This window comes from Lolium perenne, chromosome 2, assembly GCF_019359855.2.
Source record: "Lolium perenne isolate Kyuss_39 chromosome 2, Kyuss_2.0, whole genome shotgun sequence".
NCBI lineage: Eukaryota > Viridiplantae > Streptophyta > Magnoliopsida > Poales > Poaceae > Lolium > Lolium perenne.
In genome coordinates, this window is record NC_067245.2 from 298,265,564 (window position 1) to 298,280,765 (window position 15,202).

Genomic DNA, 15,202 nt, shown 5'->3' on the forward strand with positions numbered 1-15,202 from the left:
TTCATGGATGTATTAGATCAAAGATACACATAGGCTGCGGCAAGTACATACGTGGGTACATGCAAGCTGATGTGTCAGTGTTAGTTAGCTGGCTATATGCAAGGCGCATTGTGTTTGGCCTAGTCGTGTGGCCGTTAGAGGAGTCGCACTAGTGCTGAAAGTGTGTGAGCATGCAGCTAGTTAGTGGAGAGATTAGTGGATCGTGGTTAGTTAGTGCATGGCGTGAGTGGCCGGTGTGGTGCTTAGGTTGTTGGCTTGTGAGTTCGTACCTTGTATGGCTATATAAGTCTGAACAAATGAATGAGAAAGGAAGGCCTGCGGGCAGAGAAGAAACAATGTAGTTCCTGTGTCACACCAAGGAGAAAAACTCTCGGCAAAGCCATTACTCTCCTCCTTGGTGAGTGTGCGTGTGTGGGTTCTGGTGTGTGTTATTGTGAGAGAGTAGAGAGAGGTTGAAGAAGAAGGGGAGTTGCGTGTGGCAGCCCCTCACAGTTTTAGTAAGTACAAGTTAGGCTATATAAGTTCAAGTATACAGAAACCAAAACATTCTGTAAACCAATCTTCAGTTAAGAACTTTGGGACGATGTATGCAAGTTGGGCCCAATACTGAACATTGCTTGATGCTATCTGATTCTGGCCATAGTCTGTAGTGTCATTTTCCTATGTAAAGTTTCCATTTATTTGATTCCTTTTTAATGCTGATTTTAATGCTGCTAGGTGTGTATGTTGCTGCTACTTCCTGGAACTTGAGCACCTGACCTGATCTTCCTCGACCCGGAGCAACAGCTCACCTCTCGGCGACTCCACGCGACGCACGGTGAGCTTGCTGCTAGATGCTAGCTGCCGCTTGTTGTTGATGCATGCTGCTAGCTAGTTGCTGCTGCTAGCTGTTGATGCATGCTGCTAGCTGCTGCTGCTACTAGCTGCTGCTAGCTTGCTGCTGCTTGCTGTTGATGCATGCTGCTAGCTGCTGCTGCTACTAGCTGCTACTAGCTGTTGTTGCTGCTGCTGCTGCTAGCTGCTGCTACTTGCTGTTGATGCTGCTGGTGTATATGGTGTCATATTCTTGTGCATGTGCCATGGTGCTCAGCTGGTGTATATGAGGAACAATTGTGCATGTGCCATGGTGCTGAGCTGGTGTATATGGTGACATATTCTTGTGCAGGGATCGACAGAGTTGCCCATTATCGCCGAAATGTTGATTCATTTCCGTTTCGGCGAAAATGGGGCACTCATATGTACATAAATTAGCATAGGTCATGCCCAATTTTGTTAGTGGAATGGATCGTAATATGGTTCAAAAATGTAAACATGTAGGATGGCCGGTCCCGGTGGCCGGCGAGGCGGTCGAGGCCGCGGTCTGGCGCCCGGGGCCGGGGAAGGGGCCGCCGCGGTGGAGCAGCAAGGGCCCCACGGTCACCGTCACCTGCATCCTCCTCGTCTTCGGATGAGGAACGCTGCTTCGAGTTCCTCCTCCGCATCGACGACGACCCACTCGGCATCAAGAGGCTACCGGACAAGTTCGCCGAGTTCGTCGACGGCGTCGAGCCGGCGCACTTGCAGCTACGGGAGGCTAGCTGCAACTTCTGCCGCTGGTCCGTGGAGGTCCTGTTCGACGGGCAGGGCAAGATGTACCTGCACACGGGGTGGGACAAGTTCGCCCGTGACCTCCACCTCGAGCCCGGCTGCCAGCTCACCTTCCTGTACGAGGGGGACGGCGAGATGATCGTCAAGGTGTTCGACGACACCGCCTGCCGTGTGCACTACCCCCACACCGCCGAATCCGGCTCGGACACCGATAGTTAGAACTTAGAGTGTTGTCAACTCTATCTTCGTTGCTTCGTGTTGTTTGAATTCTATATTAAATTGTATGAAGCTACGATGTTAGGTATGATGATGTTATGTCCAAATATCAATCTCTTGTGCATCCTACCCTGCCATTCCATTTGCTTTGGTATCTCAAAATGCCGATGATTAGAATGTTTGGTCAACTGTACACTCCGGGGTGACGCGTGAGCTCCGGTGTGATGGCACAAATATCAATCTCTTGTGCATCCTACCTGGCCTCACTGACGCCATCCCGGGATGTTCATATTTGTTTCGACCAACAATGTATGAGGCATTCCATTTAGTTCATACTAGCTACTTCTTAATTGCATTGGCCTTTCTTCCATTGTAGTGCCGATGATTAAATTGTTTGGTCACTTGTACACTCCGGCGTGGGGCCAGTGAGCCTGGTGCGATGGCACAAATATCAATCTCTTGTGCATCCTACCTGGCCTCACTGACCCCATCCCGGAATGTTAATATTTCTTTCGACCAACAAAGTATGAGGCATATGATATCTAGTTGAGATACCACTTGGCTCTTTCTTCCATTTTAGTGCCGATGATTAGAATGTTTGGTCACCTATACGCCGCAATATACTTTGTAGACGGGCCCCCCTTTCCCCAGCCGCCGTTCCGTGAACGAGTCCTTGACGAGACAACAACGCCGACCTGCCTCTCCGGTGCAGAACCACGCCAGTCCAAGCCGCCTCCCTTGTGGCCGCAAGGGAGGCGGCTGGGACTGCCGTGGTTCTGCGCCGGAGAGGCAGATCGGCGTTGTTGTGTCGTCAAGGACCCGTTCATGGAACGGCGGCCGGGAAAAAGGCGCCTTCTCGCAAAGTATATCTTGCGGTGTATCTTGCAACTATGGTTTCTGACCATAGTATTTGTGTTGACCAATAATGTATGAGGCACTTATTCCATTTTGTCATTCCATTTGCTTTGGTATTTTCAGAATGCCGATGATTAGAATGTTTGGTCACCTATACACTTGGAGGAGGGGCCAGTGAACCTGGTGCGATGACACAAATATCAATCTCTTGTGCATCCTACTTGGTTTCACTGACGCCTTCTCTAAATGTTCATATTTGTTCCGACCAACAAAATATGAGGCATTCCATTTAATTCATACTAGCTACTTGTCTCTTATTTGAGTTTGCACTTCTTAATTGCATTGGCCGATGATTAAATTTTGTGGTCACTACACTTGGGGGAGGCGCTAGTGAGCCTGGTGCGATGACACAAGTATCAATCTCTTTGTGCATCCTACCTGGCCTCACTAACGCCTTCCCTAAATGTTAATATTTGTTTGGACCAACAATGTATGAGGCATTCCATTTAGTTCATACTAGCTACTTGTCTCTTATTTGAGTTTGCACTTCTTAGTTTCTTTGGCTTGTTCATATATGTGCAGATATGACGTGGTATGTCGTGTACAAGGGCAAGGTTCCCGGAGTCTACAACGACTGGGAGGAGTGTCGGAGACAGGTTCACCGTTTTAGCGGTAACAGCTACAAAGGGTACACCACTAGAGCGGAGGCCGAAGATAGATACGCACGCTATTTGGCGGGAGAGAGGACGGAGCGGAGGAGGAACCGGATGAAGACCACTATTATCGGGATGGTGCTAGTAGTGACTCTAGCTCTCTTCTATGTGATTGTACTTTAGATGATCGATCTTGTGTAACCACTAGCTCATTTGCGACTTTGTAACCCCGTAACTTGCATTGTAACCTCGTAACTTCTCTAATGTGAAATCTTGTGAATCATGTGGGGCTAATGTGAAGAATTATGTATGGATAAGTTGTGCTGTTGTTTATATGTGTTATGTATCCTGTATTGTGCTATTGTACTGTGATATACAACCTGTATAAATACCTGCCAGGATACAAAAAAAAAATTCGAAATTCGTAGCAGTGGCGCACTAGTGGCCCATCAGTGGCGCACGTCCACTAAGTAGCAGTGGCGCACTGCGCTGGATCCAGTGGCGCACTGCCCTGTGATCCCCTCCGAGACTAGCAGTGGCGCACCAGGAACCTCAGCAGTGGCGCACGTCCTGGAGACAGCAGTGGCGCACGTCCACACGCAGCAGTGGCGCACCGCCTCGCTGAAACAGTGGCGCACGCAAAACGGTAGCAGTGGCGCACCTCGTCTAGACAGTGGTGGCGCACTGCCATTGACCAACAGTGGCGCACCACTTTGGAGTAATAGTGGCGCACTGCTGGACATGTCAATGGCGCACCACGCAGTGCGCCACTGGTATCCAGGCTAGTAGTGGCGCACCCCTAGTGCGCCACTACTAGGAGTTAGCAGTGGCGTGATAGCAGTGGCGCACCACTAGTGCGCCACTGAAGGCTATATGTGGTGCGCCACTGATTGCCTTTTTCCTAGTAGTGTAAGTTACTTTATTAAATGTGATTAGTTTTATATATCATGCGTGACCCACTTGTCAGGAACATATTTAATTAAGTAAAAGTTGTGGTTTGGAAGAATCGAACAAGGGCTTTGGCGTGACCGACGCGGAGTCTTACCGCTAAGGTAGATATGGAATTTTGATCTGGATCCGTAACTAGTCTATTCTACATATTTATTTCAATGGTGTGATCTAGATGTTACGACATAATAATTCCCTTATTACTATTTATGTCGGCCGAGGGTGCCTCGTTTAAGTCGCGCCGCTAGCAGACACGGCCTATATAGGTGCTCTTGCTAATAGTCGAATCGACTAGGGTTCTCGTCGAGGTGAGAAGAATTCCGTGAAGGCTCCATTGTGGTGGCGGCGAGACGCATCATCGGTGAGTTCTCCTGATTGTTCGTTAGGTCTAGATTTTTTAATCAGTTGTCAAGATCTGTTCTGAAGAACGTTGGCATGTTCTTAACTGAATTGTAGGCAATGGATCGAAGTTGGATAACTGATGGCACCAAGAAGTTCACAACAAAGTACATGGCAGGTGTTAGGGATTTCATCAAGTTTGCGCGAGAACACTTGGACAATACAGATGAACCAATCTTGTGCCCTTGCAAGGACTGCCTAAATCTGATACGTCAGGATATAAAAACAGTCGAGGATCACTGCAATTGTTCAGGTATGTCCATGACGTATACAAGATGGACTAGACATGGGGAAGGTTTTAGTGATGACGAAGGGCGGGATAGAAACGATGATGGTGCGTATGATAGTGACAACGATGAAGTGGAAGACAATGGTGATTGTTATGTTGATGATTCGTCTAGTATGATCGATGAACTGCAGAAGTCTGGAAATAAAGGTCCTGACCTGCCAAATCTGTATGCTAATCTAATTGAGTCAGCGAAAAAAGAACTTTATGAGGGATGCACCTCTTTCACTAGGTTGTCGTTCATTATTAAGCTCCTTCATGTCAAATCATACAGCCGGATAACAAACAGAGGATTTGATCTCTTACTTCAGCTTTTACGTACAGCTTTGCCGGATGTGGACTTTCCCAAATCATATGCTGATGCTAAGAGTGTTCTTTCTGATGTTGGGCTTGGTTATGAGACAATTCATGCATGCAAGTTTGATTGTTCTTTATTTTGGGGAGATCACAAGGACGATACGAACTGCCATGTTTGTGGATTATCAAGATATAGAGACCCTCTTTGGAAAAAAGAAAATCCCTCACAAGGTGTTAAGGTACTTTCCTATAATTAAAAGGTTGCAGAGACTATTTGTTAAAAAGGAAATGTCGACACATACTAGATGGCACAAAGAGAAGAGGGTTGTTGAGCCCAATGTACTGAGGCACCCTGCTGATGGTGAGGCATGGAAGCACTTTGATGGCAAGTTTGATTGGTTTGCTAAAGATCCTCGTAACATAAGACTAGGTTTTGCCACAGACGGCTTCAGTCCCTTTGGAAGTATGAGTAATCCTTACAGTATGTGGCCTGTTTTTGTGATTCCTTACAACTTCCCACCATGGATGTGCATGGATCAATCGAATTACATGATGGCATTGCTAATCCTCGGAAAGTATTCCCCAGGGAAAGATTTTCATGTATTTATGCAGCCACTGATAAAAGATATGATGCAGCTATGGAGTGGTGTGGAGACATTTGATGCATGCACAGAGGAATATTTCCCATTGCATGCTGCGTTTCTTTGGTCTATTCATGATTATCCTGGATATGCCACTATGTCAGGCCGAAGCACAAGAGGATTTCATGCGTGTGTGCATTGCGATGAGAATCCTTGCGCTGAACCTTTGAAAAACAAAATTGGATATATTGGGCATCGGCGATTTCTTGATAAAAAACACCCATACAGGAAAAGCATACTTTTCAATGGTACAACTGAGACTAGAGATCCACCAAGGAAGTACACACCCAAAGAGGTAGCTGGGAAGGTAGAAAGGGTTAAGGATTTTGAACATGGGAAAAATCCAATAAGTAGAAAGCGGAAGCGTGCAACTGTACCCGGTGAACCAACATGGCACCTGAAAGTCAGCTTACATCATCTACCGTGCGGCGAACTTAAGATAGCTCACAACTTAGATGTGATGCATATTGAGAAGAACATATGTGACAATATTGTTGGTACACTACTTGAACTTGAGGGCAGGAATAAGGACACTGTTAGTGCTAGAATTGATTTGAAGAAATTCAAAATGTGGAAGAAGTATTGGTTGAAGAAAATTGTGAAGGATGATGATGATGCAGTAGTAACTTATGCGAAGCCCCCTGCACCGTGGACGCTTTCGAAGGAACAGAAGAGACATTTGTGTAGGTGTTTGGCAAACACTAGGTTCCCAGATGGTTATTGCGCAAACTGGGGAAGATGTGTGAATATTGATGGTTGTAAGGTTACCGGTATGAAGACGCATGATTGCCACATACTTCTGCAGCGAGTGTTGCCGGCTGGGCTCAAGGGAATTGCATCTAAGGAAATGTATGTGGCTATTGCAGAGCTAGGAAGATTTTTTAGGGAGCTGTGTGCCAAAACCCTGAAAGTTGATGTGCTGAATCGATTGAAGGTTGAAATTGTTGTGATCCTATGCAAACTTGAGAAGCTCTTCCCCCCAGCTTTTTTTGATGTAATGGTGCACTTAGCTATTCATCTTCCTGACGAGGCTCTTTTGAGGGGTCTTGTTCATTATGGTTGGATGTATCGAGTTGAGAGAAGATTAGGTTATCTAAAGTCTACGGTCCGTAACAAAGCAAGGCCAGAAGGTTCTATCGCAGAGAGCTACATTGTTGATGAGTGTTTGATTTTTTGCTCTAGATTTTTCAAGGATGGCACAGAAACAAGATTTAACAAAGATGATAGGAACCAAGACATACGGAGAAAACCTGATCGTGACGAGATGGAAGTATTTTCAGTTGGAGCTAAAGGTCTTGGGAAATCCATTTTGAAACATTTTGACAAGGAATTTGACAAAATGGTTTGGTATGTGCTGAACAACTGTGACGATGTAGAACATTATATCAAGTAAGTAGTTAGCTTCACTTTAATAACTACTTCTCAATGTTGCAGACATAATTGTCCTGTATTTCATATGTGTTTTTTCTATGTTTCAGTGAATTCCGACAAGAATTGGGAGGTAGGGGTGTGCGTGACATCGAGGAGACGGTTCAGAGAGAGTTTGCAGGTTGGTTTGCAAACCATGTGAGACAGTTGGACAATGCATCAGAAGATTTGAAGTCTCTGGCTGCTGGGCCAGACCGGCGTGTAGTAGTATACGCTGGTTGCAACGTAAAGGGTGCGAGGTTTCGCACGCTTACTCGGGATAAAGACCTGAAGACTCAAAATTCGGGCGTAGCGACTAAGGGATCTTTTGGTGATGCAGATGAGACCGACTACTATGGTGTTCTGCAAGAAGTTCTTGAACTACAGTACGGGACTAACAAACACGGTGACAGGTCCGTGTACTTGTTTCGTTGCGACTGGTTCGACCTTGCGGGCAAGGGTTCCAAGATAAAAGATGATGGTTATTTTAAAAGCGTTAACACTTCTATCCTATGGTTCAAGAATTCACCATTCATATTGGCCAGTCAAGCTGAAACATGCTTCTATTTGGAGGATACAAAGTTTGGTGATCCGTGGAAAGTGGTGCAGAAGTTCAGCCATAGACATGTGTACGACGTTCCAGAATTAGAAGATGGTAACGATGATGCATTTGTACGGAATGAAGACGCATACCAGGAGGATGAAGGTTCAGTCGACCATACATTTCATGATGTTGTCGACCTAGACGAGGAAGCAGAGGTGGAAGCAGAGGAGGATGATCATCGTGCTGCTGAAGTTGTACGTATTCATGATGCTCGTACAATTCGTGAACTAGAGAATGGGGAAGATAGTCCCAATGTTGACATGGATATGAGCGAAGATGAACTAGAGAATCAGGAAGATAGTCTCATATTGGAAGAGAACATACATGATGACGAGGGAAAAAATTCAGAAGAAGATAGTGATTTAGATTGATAGAAACATGTAATGCATGTTTTGTTCCAAACATATGACTAACTATTGTTTTAACACAAGCAAAATCGACAATCGCATAAAGAGTCTTACAACTTAATTAAAACCTAAAGGGGCTGCATAGTTGGACACACGGGCACCATGAATCACGGACTAGCTACTCCAGATCGATTTCAGGCACATGGGTAGCAAACAAGTAAACCCCTGCATTTCCCAGGTAAAGCAAGAATAGCATCTTGTCACCCATCTGAAGGTGCTTTTCCTTGTCCATGAACTCCTTCCACCCACTGACGCAGAGACGACCATCGTCTGAAGAAATTGCGTAGGACGCACGCACCAAAGTACTGGGATGGCACACAATACTGATTGCACCATATTGTTCCATATCTTTAGGAACCAAACGGCTAGGGATTTTCTGTTCCAACAGTAGGGACATAGTTTAGTTAACACTTGTACGTAATGTAGGTCGCAAACTTAATGAAACGATATGATCTACTGCTTACCACGTGTTTGTTGTAATTTTCGCTGTTTGTCCAATTCAGAGTATGCAGCATTGGGACAACTAGTGCTCCTTGATCATAATCTCCAGCATTGTGGTACTCAACAAGGTAGTCCAAGTTGTCCACCTGAAGAATGACGGTATGCATCATCCTCCAATTTATCATTGTTCCATCAAGATTTACTGAGCGAGTCAACAATGTCACGCTTCGTACGGGACAACTGGTAGTAAGCTGCATAATTAAAATAACTGACATAAGATGGAATAATTAATATGATCAATCATTCTGTCCAAAGGTGGATAATTACCTGGATGGATTAGTGGTTCAGTTCCAGTTATTACAAGAGTATCCTGACCAGATGACTTAATTCTGAAAATTAACTCCATGCCAACCTTAAAATTGTACACTCTAGCAAATTCGTTCCAAAATCTTCCGTTGATATAGGTTCTGCCAGCTCTGTTGGTAACATTAACAACAAATGCATGGCCATCTTTGGTTCTAAGTGCAGCTTCAAAAGTTGTCCTGTCGGAGGTCTGGACACCATACTTCTGAAGGAAATACGGTCTATAGTAGCAAGGGATGACCTAAATTCAGTAGAGTTAATACAAAAGTAAGTTAACTATTCTCAGATCTCATTAATATATAGGGGAGGTACATTGTTGCGCAAGTAATACATCGTATGTATCTAGGACTTCTATCAGCACATATCTGAACTTCTATCAGCACATATCTGAACTTCTATCAGCACATATCTGAACTTCTATCGGTATAGGACTGAACTACCGATACCTCTATCTCTAACAGCTACAACTATCGTAAAACTCATATGAACGTAAAAGTTATCACAACTATCCTAAAACTCAACCATAAATAAGCGGTTAATACATATGGTGAACAAAAAATATTACACACATCTGAATAATCGTACTAAACTAGCAATAACTAATAGGATCACGTGTTAAACTTTGATGTGGCGGTGAATTAATAAAACATCTGAATGAATTTTAAACTTATAAGTGCATGTACCGTCTTCTCCTCAAAACCCTCTTGTAGTGTTTGCACGAAAAAACCTAACGTGACTCCCCCTCCGCCGCACATCCCCTTCTTGTCAAAGCAAACTGGACACTGCAAAAAATATGAAGAAAGATTACAAATCGGAAACAACGATCGATCGCGAGACGTACATTTTATTTACTTACTCCACTAGTAGGCACCATCCTTGGTCTCGACGCGGAGCGAGAGTCTTACAAGTCTCGCCGGCGAGAGACGTGGCGAGCTGTGGCGGCGAGAGACGTGGCGAGATCTGGCGGCGGCTGAAGGAGGTCGTGATATGATGGCCAGTTATATCGTGGAGTAAATTTCGGTAGGTCAAGAGGAGGGCAAATGGGCGGTGCTGGGTTTTGACGTGACAACACGATCGAATGCGCAGGCCCCACTGGTCAGTTGGACTGCACGTCAGAAGTCACGACCCGCGTCAATATTCTCGTCGTCTACGCGTCTCAATATTCGCACGGAGTAATTAATGGGGATGATTTTTATCCCCTTCCCCCTCCCCTACCGTCTCAATATTCGCACCGCTTCCTGGTTTCCCCACTTCTCGTCGTCTCCGCTCCCTCAGTCTATTCGTCTCCCGCCGCCGCGTCGCCATGGACATGGATGAGCAGGAACTGCACTACTGGTGCAGCACGCGCGCAGTCCACATCCACGACGGCAGGGAACTGGAGGTTGTCTACACCAACGACCCCTGCAAAGTGCGCCGCGTCCTCGACATGTACACGGAGTGGCTCAAGGAGGACGAGCACAAGTTCGTGGGCCTCGACTTCGAGTACACCAACCATCGAGCCGAGGACGAGAAGAAGATCGCCGTGGTTCAACTCTGCATGCGTCGACATGTGCTGGTGTTCCACTACGCAGCGTAAGTCCCCTTTTTGAATCTTTCGTTTGGGGTTTTTTAGTTTCCGCCGTTGTGTCTCTCTTCGACTCTCGTTAGACATTGTTCCCGAAAATCAGTACATTCCCGATCTAAATCTGCTAGACATTGTTCCCGAATATCAGTACATTCCCGATCTAAATCTGCTAGACATTGTTCCCGATTTATTAATTTGTTTCATCTTCGTCTCCTCTGTAGGTTCTTTGCATATTTGCTACTTAGTTTACTTGATTCGTCATACGATTGACTAGTTCATATGCTCGATCTGTGACTCCTTTTTACTTTACTTGATTCCTCATTTGATTGAGTAGTTCATATGCTCGATCTGTGACTTCCTTTTTTACTTTACTTCATCCCTAATTTGTTTCCTAGTTCATATGCTCGATCTGTGACTAGTACATTACTTTGTTTACTGCAGTGCTGCCCCGTGGGACGCTCCGGCTATCTGCGATTTCTTTGGACACGGAATCACGTTTGCGAGTGTTGACATCCGTGGTGACACGAGAGTTCTGTGGAGATCATGGCACATGGAGATTCCTCGTGAGTACTACATCGATCTCCAGGACGAGTACTTCAAGTACACTGGTCATCAGAGGGCTGGCATGGCTACCATGGCAGCCAGACTCATTGATTCATCGTACGGTGATATGAAGAAGAAGTTCCACCACCATCGGCACAGACTGTGGGGGGACTTCCCACTTCCAAAGATGAACATCGACTATGCAGCCATTGATGCTTGGGTCTCTTACGAGCTCTACCGCAAGATCGTGGTCGACAGAGTCCTTGATGCTGCATGACCCCCTGATCTTTTGGTTTGGTCTCCCTCCTGCGTGAGGTGCTTTTGGCTAGTAGTCAGTTCTTTTGAAACTGTAGATGCATGGTCTGCAACCCAGCACTGGTTTGTACTATATAGAAGTAAATATTTTGCCATGATATGTCAACAATTGTCCTGTGAGGTTTCAATTTTGCTGATTACCAACACAGATTGTATTTATGAAAACAAAACTTGAAACTAACAACAGCAACTACAAGTCGAAAAAAGGAGACATAAAAGTAGTAAACTTGTGGGACAAAGGGATATGTAATCTACACAACTCTTCACGCAAAAAAGATAAACCATCAACGATTTGTTGTACCCATTTGTTCCATTTCGTCAAGATAGTCCGGATTACTTTTTTGTTGAGATATATACCCTCCTTAATTTATTGTGTAAACCCCCACAACGGTCATCTCCTCTTCAATTTATTGTGTAAAACCCCAGCAACGTTCACCTCCTCCTTATTTTATTGTGTAAACACCTACAACGGTCATCTCTCCCTTATAAACACCCACACGCCCATCCCTTCTATCAATAGGTTCTGACTCTCTCTTCTTTGTTCACATACACTTGATCCATTGCCATGGCTTCCACGTCTCGGACGCGGACCGGAAGGGGAAGGGGAAGGGGAAGGGGAAGGGGAAGTGGATCATCATCATTGCCACCACCACCGTCAAGACTGCCATTGATCATAGAGGAGTTCTTCATCGTCGTCTATGAAGACCCTTTGGTCAAGAAGGTATGTACGCGTTCCCACATATATGATGCATGTGATTAATTATGGGCATATTCTAAAAAACCTTTAATTTCAAACGATCGGCGCTCGATCTCTTTGCAGGAACTACCAAAAAAATTTGCGGACTATCTTGACGGCCAGGAGCCAGCTAAGGTGTATCTGCGAGCAGCTGACTGCGGTCCTTGTCTCTGGACCGTGGAGGTCCTATTTGACGGACAAGGCCGAATGTACCTCGACAAGGGCTGGGAGAAATTCGCCATCGCGCACGGTGTGGATTTCGGCTGGTTCGTACACTTCAAATATGAAGGCGATGATGTGCTCACAGTTAAGGTGTTCGACGGAACAATGTGCAGGAGGTACTACTACTCAGACGACGAAGATACTGACGATGAAAGCGACGACGACGTGAATCCATGCATCCATCCCCTTTAGATAAGGGGATTATGACCAAGAATATATATGTAGCTTCATATGCATCGATTTAGAGATCTAGCTATTTTCTATATATTATGCATGTAAAAAATAATATCACATTTCCACTATTATTCGAGCACCACATCCTCGAAACTAACAACAACAACTACAAGTCGAAAAAAGGAGACATAAAAGTAGTAAACTTGTGGGACAAAGGGATATGTAATCTACACAACTCTGCTGTAGCCAAACATCTACACAAATGCAGCGTGCATCAACATGAAAAAAGAGATAAGATGTGCAGCAGTAATGCTTCTGCAACAGCAAAGAACATATAAACATGACATAGTCTTAAACAACTGGGTATGATTGCCCAGGTTGCAAATAACAAAAGTAGAACATAGTCTTTGAAACATGACATAGTTTAACCATGAACCTCCAGGGGAACAACTAAACAGAAACTAAATTTAGTGGACAACATGAGGGCCAACAGCTGGACCGACGAGCGGGATGAGGCCAGTCTTGACGTAGTCCCTGAGGAACTTGCCAAAGGCAGCGTGCTTCGCCTTGCTAGCAGCCTTGTGCTTGTGCGCTCTACCTTTTCCAACTCCCGTCGCGTGCTGGATCAGACTCTCAATATCCTTTGGGAAAACCCTGCCGCAGAATGGGCAATTAGGCTTACCGTCCCGGCGGAAAGGGATCTGGCCAGTCTTCAGCTTCTTCAGAACGAAGCGGCTCTTCCGGTCCCGGTCCTCCTTGTCGCTGCCAATGTCCTCAGAGTCTTCCTGCGAATTTGAAAGTAAAGAAGAAGTGAGAGAAGGAAATTAACTGAAATACAATTCAAGCATTAAATTTTTTTATGAACATTACTAAGAAGTAATCATCATGTAGAATCAACATTTATGATCCAGATCCAACCATAGATAATTAGTTCACTAATATAAATATGCACCAATTTAAACTGTTGTCACAAATTGTTCATGGGTAGTCCAATGATGTACACACTATGGTTTCATCGTATAAATAAGCACTAGTCTAAGACAAATGGTGATTATAAAATCCATGGATCAGATCAATTAATAGTACCTATAATATAATTCTTGTAATCATAATCACTCTGGTATGATTCATATTCGGATGAATTTAAGTTTGAAATGCAGTGAGCATTACACTAAGCAGGTATGATTCATCACACACAAGGAATCATGACCTAATTAAGATAACTGTCATCTACTAATTTGAAACATGCATGAATATTCATGGTACCATAAATCATTTGGTTGATACTTTGGTACAGTTGAATCAAGATGTGCATCAAATATTACAAATCTAGTAACTACAAACCATAAATCGGATGAGTAAGAACCCCAGAATCATCATTTTGTACAACAAGTTGCAGACAGGGCAAATCAATCTACCGTACGAGCAAACCCTAAGGTGAACAGTAAGATCAAGAAAAACAGGGGATCGATCGGAATAGTAGAGTACCTCGCTGCAGTTGTCCGAGGCCTCCTCTTCGAACTCGTCGCACTCTCTGGGGCCATATAGCTCGCGGTACTGCCTGGAGTCGCGGTAGAACGGGTCATTCGGATCAAAGCCCTGGTCATCTGCTTGTGCCGCGGGAGCGAGGACGTCTCCGTTGGCCTCATCAGCGACGGCGACCACGGCCGGTTGGGCGGAGCCCTCCACGGTCACGGCGCGGCGAAGAGCGGCTCTGCTAGTTCCGGAAGAAGATCCCGCCTCCGCGGCGTCGACGACTACCGGAGCATCGCCGTCGCTTCTGTCGACGTTGACGACCGCACTCTCCTCCGGCTCGTCTCCACGAACACGCTTCATCTTCGGGATCTTCGGTGGAAGGGGAGGTCGGTGGTGCGCTGGTGGAGGTGCAAGCAGGGTTTTTTGCCAGATTGGGGAATAGAAGTTGCGGGTGGGAGAGACGATGGGGCCGATGGATATACAGTAGATGCTGCCGTTTGGGTTCCTCTGTGTGACGCGTGCGTGTGAAAACGTGGATTCCTGCATGTAGTCCACTTTCCCATTACTTTGACATGGGTCCCACGCATGACGGATGGGCAGGCACAGAATTTTCAAGATGGGTATTAAAAACTATAAAATATTTTAAATACGAATTAGTGATCACACATAGAAAGAAATAAATAAAAAATGAATCGAGTATGTAAATTCTTTCAAATTTCTAAGAATTTCATACCATGATTAGGGCTGGAATTTTGAGTGTTTGGTCAAACCTAGGTTGACCCCATTGTACTAAGAGGTTGTCAAACCTTTTCAAAGTGAAACTTCTGTTCTAGGGTAATGTGGTGATGCCAAATCAGACCAACACGTGTTCCCAATTTTCCCAATACCCTAAGATGTACATGCTTGACAAGTGATGCCTCTTCTTGAGTTTAGGGGATGAATTTTTGAAAATTTTCAAACCAAACTGCCAAGATAGCATGCTAGCGTCATTACCCACATGTTGATGCACCCTTGTGCCAAATTTCAGTCCATTTCAAGTTAGGTACCTCAAAAAATGGTGTCCCCATG

General features: G+C 45.1%; 1 long non-coding RNA gene across 1 annotated transcript; it reads left to right on the forward strand.

The window, feature by feature from the left end:
- The first annotated feature begins 325 nt into the window (after positions 1–325).
- On the forward strand, positions 326–1,359 carry LOC127336098 (uncharacterized). The gene is made up of 3 exons (XR_007873172.2): positions 326–497; positions 718–817; positions 1,318–1,359. It is a non-coding gene; the product is annotated as an uncharacterized lncRNA (long non-coding RNA).
- Positions 1,360–15,202: the final 13,843 nt, after the last annotated feature.